This window comes from Lepisma saccharinum, assembly GCF_977018435.1.
Source record: "Lepisma saccharinum chromosome 12 unlocalized genomic scaffold, izLepSacc3.1 SUPER_12_unloc_1, whole genome shotgun sequence".
In the NCBI taxonomy this organism is placed as follows: domain Eukaryota; kingdom Metazoa; phylum Arthropoda; class Insecta; order Zygentoma; family Lepismatidae; genus Lepisma; species Lepisma saccharinum.
The window spans coordinates 13,427,885-13,440,505 of record NW_028142891.1 but is presented as its reverse complement, the minus strand read 5'-3'; the positions used below and the strand labels follow the sequence as shown (position 1 = coordinate 13,440,505).

The 12,621-nt window shown below is 38.8% G+C and overlaps 1 long non-coding RNA gene across 2 annotated transcripts in view; it reads left to right on the top strand.

Annotated features, from left to right (window-relative positions):
- LOC145982199 (uncharacterized) overlaps positions 1-12,129 on the top strand; it is a 77,674-nt gene extending 65,545 nt beyond the window's left edge. For both annotated transcript variants that reach the window (XR_014441029.1, XR_014441030.1), the window contains one exon: positions 11,955-12,129. This is a non-coding gene — a long non-coding RNA (uncharacterized LOC145982199). The remainder of the gene's footprint in view (positions 1-11,954) is intronic.
- Positions 12,130-12,621: the final 492 nt, after the last annotated feature.

Below are 12,621 nucleotides of genomic sequence, written 5' to 3'. Positions count from 1 at the left end.
CCGAACCGTAGATTCCAAAACAGCCCACAGAGGCTCAATGATATTCAGGTCTGGGGACTGAGTGGGCCAGGGAAGATGTTGAACCTCATCAGCATGCTCTGGAAACCACTGTTGAACAGTGCCAGCTGTATGAATGGGGGCATTATCATCCTGGAAGATGGCATTCTGGTTTGGAAATAAGGTTTGCACCATTAGGTGGATCTGGTTATCCAAGAGTTCTCTATACACTGCTTATGAGACCCGACTGTGTAATGTGACAAGGGGGCTGCCGAATATCATGATATAATTCCCCAGACCATAACAGAGCCGGCACCATGTTTGACAGTCGGGCGGGGACAGTCCACATCGTATGCTGCCGAGGGTGTTAGCCATACAAACACGTGTCCAGTAGTGGGGAAGAGGGTAAAGGTTGACTAGTCAGACCAAATGACATGTTTCCATGTTTCCAGTCCTCCAACGTCCAAGTTTTGTGGTCATTGCATCATGCACGTCACCTTCGAGCACTCGTCTCAGTTATTAGGGACTTGGCAATAGCAACAAGCCCATGGATACCCATTTGATGCAGCTCGCGCCTCACTGTTTTGCATGACACGGGGTGTTTAGGTGCTGATTAAGTTCTGTAATCACTTTGGAGGCCATTGTTTTCTTCTGCAACGTCACAATACGCTTCAAGGCCCGGCGGTCCCTTTCCTGCAGCTTCGTCTTTAAACCACTATTGTGCTTAGCAGACCCTGTTTCACCGTGCACTGTGTATGCGGTCCTGACTTTCGAGACCGTGTCTCGTGTTACACCGCATAACTTTGCTGTTTTGCTCACAGATGCTCCAGTGAAACGGGCACCAACAATTCGACCTCTTTCAAACTCCGTCAGATTGGCTATACTGGTCACTCACTACACCTGAACAAAATGCAATACCACACTGCCTGTCTACTGTCAGCGCACAGTCCATACTACCTGAAACAAACAAGAGAAGGTTGATTTCCGCCGTGCTCAGTATTACCAGGTACATTGAAAATATGTCCCACTTCTGACTCGTGTTTCCATTATTTTGTCCAATACCTGTATGTTCAGTTGAAAAAATATTTTAACGCCAGAAGGAAAACGTTTGTGAACTATCAGTCCATGGTTTGATGTAAGATGTTTCACTAATTCATGTGGGGATTTACCACAAAATTGTTGTATTGAATTTTTTCACATTTTGTATTGCACATTTAATTCATTTTTTAGTTGGATGAAATAAAAAACTGAATCATATTTTGTTATGAGAGCATGAAGGGCGGAAGAAGGAAAATTTGATTTGTGAGATACAAATGTGGTTGGATCAAACAATGAAATAAATTCCAGTTCTGAGAGATTTTCAAACCAATTTGCAATTTGTATGAAAAGTATAATGTAAAAATATATATAATAAAATTCTTCCTTTTCATGAGTATCTGTTTTTCAAAGAAACGACATTTCGGGATCCAACTGTTCCCATCTTCAGGTTCTCATTCTAGGCCAGTATGATCACTACATAGCCACGTCAATTAAGACAAGGATAGAGGAGATAGGTAAAACTGGATAAAAATGGATAAGAAGTTGTTTCCATACCAACTAGCCCCATACACTTAAAACTTCATGATCTATTCCTTTCTTTAAAAACTCCAACTACTAAAAAAGTCCGTAAAAACTTTCACACACTAAACACGTTAAAAAACCCTTCAGAACTACAAAACTACAGAATTACAATATTACAAAATACAAAGCCAAAGATAAAAAAAGAAAAGAATGGCAGTAGGTATGTTACACAAAGTAACAGAACAAAATACAAACACAATATAGTACAATCACAACAGAGTACTGCTAAATACTTTCAGATACAAACATATTATACATCGCACAATAGTCGATGAACACTAAGATTAATTAGACAATTTGTACAAATATCAAATCCATGTGAGAGAAAATAAGGCATGACTTTAAATACATAGTATCGATAAAAATTATATAATACAAACACAGCTTCAATCAGATTTACTGTGAATTTAAATGATTAGGCAATGACAAAATATGTCTTTATTATTGAGCTATATGTTATAAAAGGAAGCGCAAAGTCTACTTTAACCTTTAGTATGCCACGCGGGTCTGACGAAAGTAAGCCCAGTGTCGCTGAGGCTTTTTAGCACGAAATTTAAATTTGTATACTTAATGGAGAAAAATCGTAATAACTCTGGCACTATGGGACCAATCTACTTCAGATAACTTTTGTTTTGCAGCTAGAACATGAGCGCATGCAACCTTGTAAAATTTGGAAGCCCCAACCGTGGGGGAGTTACGGGCAGGGGTTGAATGTCAATGAAAAAAACATAAAAATGTGGAGTTAGCCCCCTCTTCTCCAGCTATTTTGGGAAGAAAACCCGAACTTTTGCCTTTTTTTTTTTTTTCAACAAATGGACCTTTCGCAACAGAATGAAACTTGTTTCATGTTTGTGGGTGCAATACTAACTAACTCTCTAGCCTTCTTAAACCTGAAGGTTCATGGCTGCAGCAACACAGGCCTTCCATCTGTCCCTATCTTGAGCAAGATCTATATACTCTTTTCCATCCCTACCAATTTCTGTTAGGTCTATCTCAACGTTGTCCTTCCATCTTTGTCTTGGCCTTCCTACAGGTCTCTTACCATCAGGTTTCCCAACAAATAGCCTTTTTGATATGTCATAGTAGAGGGTTTTAATTGAGGTTGCTTCTTATTTTTTATATATTGCCAAAATTGTTTTGAATCATTTTGAATTTCATTTTGCACATTGTTTACATAGTTTTTATAGGCTAAGTTTATTAACTTCTTCCATTCTCTTCGTAACTGAATAAACCATTCATTATGATAATTAGAAATGTGTCTTTTATGCCTATGTAATTCTTTGCGTTTCAATATTCTTATTATTTCAACATTAAACCAACAAGGATACAAGTTTGTTTTATGAATTCTTTTCTTTGGCACATGTTTATTAAGTATATCGTAAAAGGTCTGATAAAACTTATCAACAGCATTATTTGGGTGTTTACATTGAAGCAATTCTTCCCAACTACCACCAGCAAGACCTGATATAACTTCAAAAAATTAGCTTGCTTAAAGTTAAAACCCATAGCTGAATACAATTTATTTCGAGAGCACTTAAAAAGGTAAATTAAATATGAGGCGCATCCAGTAAGTAAGTTTCCCTATTTTTTTCCCGTGAAAGTAAACATAATGAGCCGTGTAAATTGCGCATGCGCAGCAGAGCTAAGACGTATCAATCCTATGCCAGGCGGACAGATCCCGCCCGGCGCCAGTAGTGAGGCAGCAGTGGTCTGAAGTGGAAGCTCGTATTCCTTCTCCCGCCGCATGCCAGTAGCGAGGCAGCAGTGGTCCGAAATGGAAGCTCGTATTCATTCTCCCGCCGCATGCCAGTAGCGAGGCAGCAGTGGTCCGAAATGGAAGCTTGTATTCCTTCTCCCGCCGCATGCGAGGTTCGGTCGGTGATAAAGTTCCTGAATGCACAAAGCATTGCGCCAATTGACATTCATCGTCAGCTCTGTGAGGTCTATGGGCCGAACATTATCAGTAAGCAGATGGTGCGTCGCTGGTGTCGGCAGTTTTTGGAAGGTCGTCAAAGTGTCCATGATGAAGAGTGCAGTGGGCTTCCGTCCCTCATCACTGATGATCTGGTTGAGCTGGTGCGGCAGCACATCGTAGAGAACCGTCGCTTCACGATTACGGAGTTGAAGTAGAGAGGCAGCACTTCGTTCCTACGCGTCAGCAAAAATTCGATGCGGCTGGTGTTATGTTACATCCGGTCGTAGCGGTGTACGAGCGATTTTATTGTTGAGTCAGCAGAACGTGTCTGATCACGTTGAAGGCATCGGAAGCGGTGGGGGAGGGGGTCAATGGATTTGTCACGTTGTTTCTTGATGTATGCTAACCTAACACGTGCGTATGTTTGTGTGTGTGTGTGTGTGTGTGTGTGTCTATGGAGGAAATGCGCGCGCAACCATTGCGTATGATGCAAACACATGAAGAAATGATTTAAAGATGGCGCCGAATGTTGCTGTACCCCGAAAGCTTAGCGGCTAAGGTTATTGCTCTGTAAAACAAGAGGCGTCGAGGGTTCGATTCCTGGTAGAGTCAATATTGATTGATTGATAGATTGAGTTAGTTTTTTAAGTCCACTTTATGCACGGCAAGACTAATCAGGAGTGGACTTACAGTTGAAAAGTGGTGATTCGGACCACTATGTGCCTCCACCGAGTATCGAACCTGGGACCCCTTGATTACAAGTCGACGATGTCAATATTGAATGATTTCGATTAGCCTGTGTGTACATAAAGCCAACAAAATGGCTGAGTTCGAAAATCGAGTTGGGTTAGTGGTTAATGTTGTCACCTGGCAATGAAGAGGTCGCGGGTTCGTTTCTCTAGGTAGTTAAATTAGGCCAATTGTTTAATCCCGCCATTATAGGTCGCGATTAGTCCATCTGTGCATAAATAGTGATTGAATAAAATCAATATGGCGGCCTTGGGTTAGTGGTTAATGTTGTCGCCTGGTAATGAAGAGGTCGCGGGTTCGATTTTCTAGGTAGTTAAATGAGGCCAATTGTTTTGTCCCGCCATTATAGGTCGCGATTAGTCCATCTGTGCATAAATAGTATTTGAATAAAATCAATATGGCGGCCGCGTTTTGTGTTTAGCAGCGGCGGCGGCGGGGGCGCGGGGCGGAGCGGCGCGTCGCGGCGCGGGGGGTGTTTTTTATTCCGCGAGATGTTTTAACCAAGTGGTTGAGGGTTCGATTCTCAATGTTGGTGAAAATTGGATATTCAATTGTATTTGTTTAAAAGTTCCGATTAGCTTTTTGAACTAATTGGAAATAGGATGTTTATGCTGTAATGAAAAGGTCCCGGGGTTCGATTCACAATGTCAAATTGGCTGATAATGATGTTGTTTTTAAAATAAAAAAAAAGAAGTGTGTTGAGTCCCCATTAGTATTTATGCAGGAACAGATATTAAAAATCAAAACAAAATGCCTTTTGATTACAACGCAAAGATAAATTAGAATCTGTTGTTTTGCCGTGTGGGGCCCCAGTACCGATTAGCTTAAATGCATAAAGAGTAGGTAAAATAAGCAAGATGGCCGTCACTATTGTTTTGTGATCAGAGAGGAGTCACAGGTTCGATTTAATCAAAGGAGGCAACATTCTATGTTTCAATTCCATGTAAAAGTCTAAAGTTATGTTTTGATTAATCTCAATGCATAAAGAGGAATTAAACAACAAAAAAAAAGGAAAATGGCGACAGATGTGATAAAAGAAAAAATTGAATTAGTTTTTTTATAGTGACAAGAAAAAATAGCGAATCACTGTTAGAAATAGAATGAAAATAAAGATACTTGCCTTTGCGTGTCCAGCGCTGTGCAGAAAAGCTCTCATGCTTTATCTCCGACAAGTCCACAATACACAATTTTTTTTTATTGTATAGTTAATTATTAATGTTATTATTAACACAGATTCTTACCAGTGTGAAGAAAAGCTCTCATGCTTTATCTCCGACAAGTCCACAATACACACTTTTTCATTATATAGTTAATTATTAATGTTGTTATTAACACCGATTTGTACCAGTGTGAAGAAAAGCTCTCATGCTTTATCTTCGACAAGTCCACAATACACACTTTTTCATTATATAGTTAATTATTAATGTTGTTATTAACGATTGTTACCAGTAAAAATATAAACCATGAGGATTTTTAAAGGGGTGATAAGTGAAAAAAAAGGCCAAGACATATATTTTATCCCTGTTTATTACCAATATTTACAAAATTGAAAAGAGCCGCACACACACACACATACATATGTAAAATGTTTATATTGTGTCACCAGTTTATCAGCATGTTATTTAACAAGTTTTTATTCTTCAAGTTTGTTCACTCACCCACATAAGGAATTGTGTCACTATCATATCCATTTTCTGCTGCAACCACTGAATTAAAATGTTTCACTATTTTTTCCACAAGCATGTTCTCGCAAAAAACAAACACTTCTTTGGAAAGTCTTTTTCCGTCGATGTTTTGTATAGACAAAGGCTCAGGTTTTGTACATCCATGTAGATGGGAAAGCACAAACTTCTCCTTATTACATGCATGGACAGGGGAAATATCTGTGCAACCGAAATATTGTTCGCGAAGGTCGAGAATGCAAGATTCCACACAGTTTCCAAAATATGATTTCAGATACGGCGACACTGTTTCACACATAACTTTCGCATGCTCGATGCACACAAATATGTTCATAAAGTTCCGCCACGAACTTTCTGCGATGAACACTATCTCCAGGGAACCGTAAGCTGGTTTCTTCCTTATAATGATCTGACGGCGATTGTACAGTGTGGTTATCAGCAATTCATGTTGCTCACTTAGTGGGTAGGAAACACGAGGCTGCTCACCTGGAATAGCGATGTAATTGTCGATTACTGGAAACAATTCCTGAAGAGCGTGCCACTCCTGCAACTGTAGTTCAACACCGGCCGCCCCGCTTCTGTGTAGCCTGACCACAGGTTGGAAATCCAGATGAGAGGAAAGTCCGATTGAGATAACCTTTGTTTTCGAAGCATTCAAATAGTAGACGTGATCAAATAATATCGACTGGCGTATAAGACTAGTTACTTGTTTTTGTTCTTCAGGTAAATGCTGATCGCTCTCTTTCTGAAGAACCCCCTTGAAATTAGTGTACGGTTGAAATCTTTTTTTCAGCGGCATCGAAATAGAGGATTCCATGACTAAGAACTGCGAGATACTGCATGTCGCAGCATGCAGGTATACATTTGAAGAAATGCGTGGGTGTGTTTTTGAGACGCATGCGCGCGTAGCAAACCAAGCATGTGCTGGACAAAAAAGGTGGAGGGGGCGGGGCCTTACAAAGATCAATGGTGAGAGAAAAATCAGCAGAATATCATAAACGTCATATTGAGGAAACATTGGATAACAAATATTAATTAATTTAATTAAAGCATCAACCGCATTGTCGATCTGAAATTAGGTTTATAGACAGGGGGCAAAATGGAAAATATCGACGATGTTCTAGTATTGGATTGTTTCTGTATTTCCATCGGTATAATCCTCCACCACATTTGAAGCATACTGTTTTATCCTCTTTTTGAATGTAAAATAATCCTGCTTCGGACAGAGCTTCTACAAACGGGAATTCTTTTGATTGCCAGTTTCTGAAAGAGGACAATCTAGCATTGAAAGATCCCATCTCTGGATATTGCGTCATTGTTCTGTAAAGACACAAAACAAGATAAATATTATAAGTAAGCTGTTGTAAACTGTAACGCTACAAAATTATTAATATACTATTAGGACTATATGTAATTTGTATAAAATTTCAAACAGTATTTACTGTCAATATTTTCTAGTATACGTACCGAGTATTATAAATTTAATTTACGAGTCAGCAAATAAGTTGTTATAATATTGTCGTTTTTTATCGGTACTGGGAATAAAATTTGAAATTTATGCATGGGTTTACCAGAGGCTCTATGGAATAAATACAGAAAACAGTAATGCCCACAGTACACAGACCCGTAACTTTGTATCTGATGAGTGTTGTACGTATAGAATTTAGAGTTACTTTCCAAAAATCGCAAATGGTTATGCACATGTGGAGGTTTTCCGTAACTATCAAAAAATTCCCCCCGGGAGTTACTGTCTATGTAAATTGCTACCCAGTGCTTTCCGGGGCTATCTTTGGGGTCTGTATTTGCAATCAACGCTGCTGGTAGTTCCACATGTACAGGTAATTCATTAGCTGCGAAAACCCCCACATGATGATTGTCAAAGGCTAGAAGCAGAAGAAGAAGAAGAAGAAGAAAAGGAACCAATTTCTTTTGTATCATCATTTCCAGGGCATAAACGTAAACGTACTGTTCCAGTTTGGTCAAGATACAAACCATGAGCGAAAAAATATTAGAGAATATCTGGTACAATCCATCTCATCCAGCATCCTATTCTACAGCTTCAACACTATGGAAAGCTGTAAAAAAATCCATACCATTGTCAACAATCAAACATTGGTTGACAAAGCAAACTGCATACACTTTGCATAGACCTGTAAAGCGTCGATTTCCGAGAAACTTTTATTTTGTGCATAATATCGATGACCAATGGCAGGCTGACTTGAATGACATGCAGAGTTTGCGGAATCACAACAAAGGGTACAGATATACTCACAGTTATCGATATTTTTAGCAGGCATGCTTGGGCTGTCCCTGTAAAAAATAAAACTGGTGTATGTATAAAAAAGGCTTTCCAGCAAATTTTCAAACAAAGCAAAAGAAAACCTTTGAAATTACAAACTGACAAAGGGCGTGAGTTTACCAACAGTATTGTGCAGGAATATCTCAAAAAACAAAATGTAATTTATTTTACAACAAAGAATCCTGATATTAAAGCTAGTATTGTTGAAAGATTCAACAGAACTTTAAATGAACGCATGTGGAAGTATTTTACTAAGCAAAGAACCAGCTGTTATGTTAATGTACTCCCAAAGCTTTTGAAAGCTTATAATCATAAAATTCACTCGAGTATTAAAATGGCACCAGCAGATGTTACTCCTGAGAAGGTTTTGAAAGTATGGCACAATATGTATGACAAAAAACTCAAATCTGATTCATCTCCACTATTGTCATTGAAGATGCCATTCAAAATAGCAGATACAGTGAGAATAACAAAAACCAAAAAACGCTTTGACAAAGGTTACATGGAAAATTGGACAAGAGAAATATTTGTGGTGGAACGTATTTTGAAAAGAAATCCTCAAGTGTATGAATTAAAAGATCTACAAGGACATAAAATCGATGGAACATTTTATACGGAAGAGTTGCAACTGGTCCGCTTACCGGATATGCATGAAATTGATAAAATCCTTGCGACCAAAGGTAAAGGAGCCAGTAAAAAGTTGTTAGTTCATTGGAAAGGTTACTCCAGATTATTTGACAGTTGGATTAGCGCATCGTCCTTGGAGTCAAACAGAGAGAGAGAGAGAGAGGCATACATTTTTGTAGGTATTCTCAACAATAAAATCGCTCGTACACCGTTACGACCGGATGTAACATAACACCAGCCGCATCGAATTTTTGCTGACGCGTAGGAACGAAGTGCTGCCTCTCTACTGTTGAGTAGCCTTTTTCCGCAGATATCGCGAACCGTGTTGCATGAGATTGTCACGCAGCGCCTGCTGTGCCAGGTGTGTGCCGAAAAACCTGACACCCGAACACAAAATGAAAGGTTGAGGAGCAGCACTGACATTCCTGCAACGGTACCATGATGATGGCGATGATTTCCTCGACAGGATCGTCACGGGCGATGAGACGTGGATTTCGCACTTCACCCCGGAAACCAAGCAGCAGTCATTGCATTGGCGGCATAGTGGATCTCCGGTCAAGAAGAAATTCAAACAGACGCTGTCGGTACAGAAAGTGATGTGCACCGTGTTTTGGGACAGGAAGGGCATTTTGCTCATTGACTTCCTCCCCAGAGGTGAAATGGTGAACGCTGACCATTACTGTGGATCGGCGCACAGCAGCTGTTTTGACGGAATTTGGCTGGGAGTTGTTTGATCATCCACCTTATAGTCCTGATCTGACTCCCAGCGATTTTCACGTTTTCTTGCACCTCAAGAAATTCGTGTCCTCCGGTGAGCGTTTTGGCAACGACGAAGAGCTTAAGACGTCTGTCACACGCTGGTTCCATTCACAGGCGGCAGAGTTCTACGACAGTGGGATCCAAAAGTTGATACGTACTTTTCAAAACATTAATCAGTCTTTAACATTGGTTAACACTAGATGCAAAGTTTTATTGTTATTATTTTTTATGTCATTGATACTACTTAAATCCAATAAATTCATAAAATCATTAAGTGCATTTGCGATATTCCCACACCGCGTAAGATCAGAATGTGAATCCAATATTGTTGGGATATTAAAATCTCCAATAATATATATATTACCATTATAAGAGGTATACACCTCTTCTAACAAAGAATATAGGTTTAAATATTTATCCAATTTAGTATCAGGAGGAATATACAATGATATAAATAAATAAATTTGGACTTCACAACTTATATGCAAAAATACAGTTTCTATACAATCAACTGACATCTGAATACATTTTAGGGGCGTAAGGGGTGAATTTCCACGTAGTACACCCAACTGTCAACCTCACTTCCACGTTAGTGCACCCTGGACTGCGTTTTGCAGACGAACGAGGCTCTGGCGACTGGCACTCTGGCCAGTATAATTTTGTGTGTGTTGTCCTGTTTTTTGTCCTTGTGTGTGCTGAAGGCCCTTTACAGCCTCAGCTTTTAACGGAAGTCAGAACATTTTAAGTTTTTTAGATTTTACTTATGCAACGTTCGAGTTGTTCTTTGTAAAGATAAGGGGCTGGACTCCATATAATGTGACGGGTGCAAAATAACCTAAGTGCTGACGCACCCAAAATTTTAACATCAAATCAAATCAATACATTTTACACAAATAGTTTCCCTGACGGCGACCAACACACCTCCCCCTCTACTTTTTGTTCGATCTTGTCTAAATATCTGATACCTATTGTCTAATAGTTCTGAATTTTGAACATCACTTGTCAGCCAAGATTCAGTAAGAACAATGTTATCATAATCAGTTGCTAAGACACCCAAGTGCAACTCAGTTAATTTGGTATTCATGCCCCTTACATTTTGATCATAGCATAATATGTTATTGTTCTTCATTGGCGGCATTGCTAATTAGGGCATGTACATCATCCAAACTGTTTAAAATGTACACCTGGGGGTCATTAGGGGTCTTTCTAAGCTTAATAGTCCCCGTCATGTCAATCCAAACATAAGCAAAGTTCTTATCTCACTTTACTTTCCTGGCTTCATTAAATATTTGTTTACGACATTTTGTTAAATTTTGTTTAATATAAATCAAACCACCAGGACTATAACCCAAATCTCAATTCCATAATGTCTTTTTAGTTTTCTTTTTTCTCACAACAAATTATCCCTATCTACGCGTTTAACAAATTTCATGATGATTCTTCGTGGTTGTTGAGATGAGAAAGACCAGTCTGTGACAGCAGCTGATCATGTTCATGTCTATTTCATAATCCCATGCTCGACCAACATCCTTCACTATTTGCATTTTATTCTCATTAGCCTGAAGTTCCAATGTGTCCCTTCGTTCATACTGATCTAATTCATCAATCTGCAATTCCAAAGATTGTACTTGTTTTCGCAATCTTAAGTTCTCAGACTTTATATTGTCAATTGTATCATAACACTTTACAAAGATTCTCCATTACTCTTCAAAAACTTAGGGGTGTAAGGCGTGCTTCTTCCACGTAGTGCACCCAATAGTCAACCTCACTTCCACGTAGTACACCCTGGACTGCAGACTAACGAGGCTCTGGCGACTGACCCCATGGCCAGTATAATTTTGTTTGTGTTGTCCTGTGTTTTGTCCTTATTTGTGCTGAGTGCTCCTTTACAGCCTCAGCTTTTAACGAAAGTCGGAACATTTTAAGTTTTTAAGATTTTACTTATGCAACGTTAGAGTTGTTCTTTGTAAATATAAGGGGCTGGACCCCGTATAATGTGACGGGTGCAAAATGGCCTAAGTGCTGACGCACCCAAAATTTTAACATCAAATCAAATCTTCAAAAACTTAGTATTCTCATCTAGTTTTTCATGAGCAAGATTCAACGATATTCCCAGATCTTCTTCAATCGTTTTTTGAGATAGCTTTAATGTTTCTATTGGGCTGTTCCACGATCATGTATGTGATGTGTGTACACTATTTTTTCCGAAAATAAATTTTTTAGATGTAATAAAGCTGAATATTTTCATGAACTTTGTTTTTATTTTAATAATGAAACTTTGACACTTATGTACTATTTTTTTCAGATTCATTGCACAGCTGTCAATAGGATGGGAATTAAATTTGTGACTATCATGTATGTGACAATTTTTGGAAGTGCATATTCATTGTGAAACTTTTATAATTAATTTCTGTGAATGTACAATGATTTCAAGATTGATTTTTTTATGTAGTTTGCATTGAAATTGAAGTAATAAAAATATTTTTCTTAGTGTCAAACAGTTCCAGTTATATTTGCGAAAAAAATTAAACAGCTATCATGTATGTGACTTCACAATCATGTATGTGACGGAGTACAAAATCTTCATTATTTTTAAGCATATCTTTGCATTTATTGGTATATATATTGTTGATCTGCATAGAAATACAACTAAGCCTAGTAAAAACTGAAACATGTACTGTTTTAAAAAATTAGATTTATAATATAGAATAGACAGTTTATGGAATAAGAAGGCTTACAGCTACTTTCAGAACAAGACATCAGACTACGCCAGAGTCTACCCATGTGCATTAACTGGTTCTGAAACTGAAATATTAGGCATGGGTAGTACCTGAACTATATCTTCTCCAGGTACTTGATACTGCTTAGCATTCTCTACAGGGGTGCTCCTTCCACATAGTGCACCCAATAGTCAACCTCACTTCCACGTAGTACACCCTGGACTGCAGACTAACGAGGGTCTGGCGACTGGC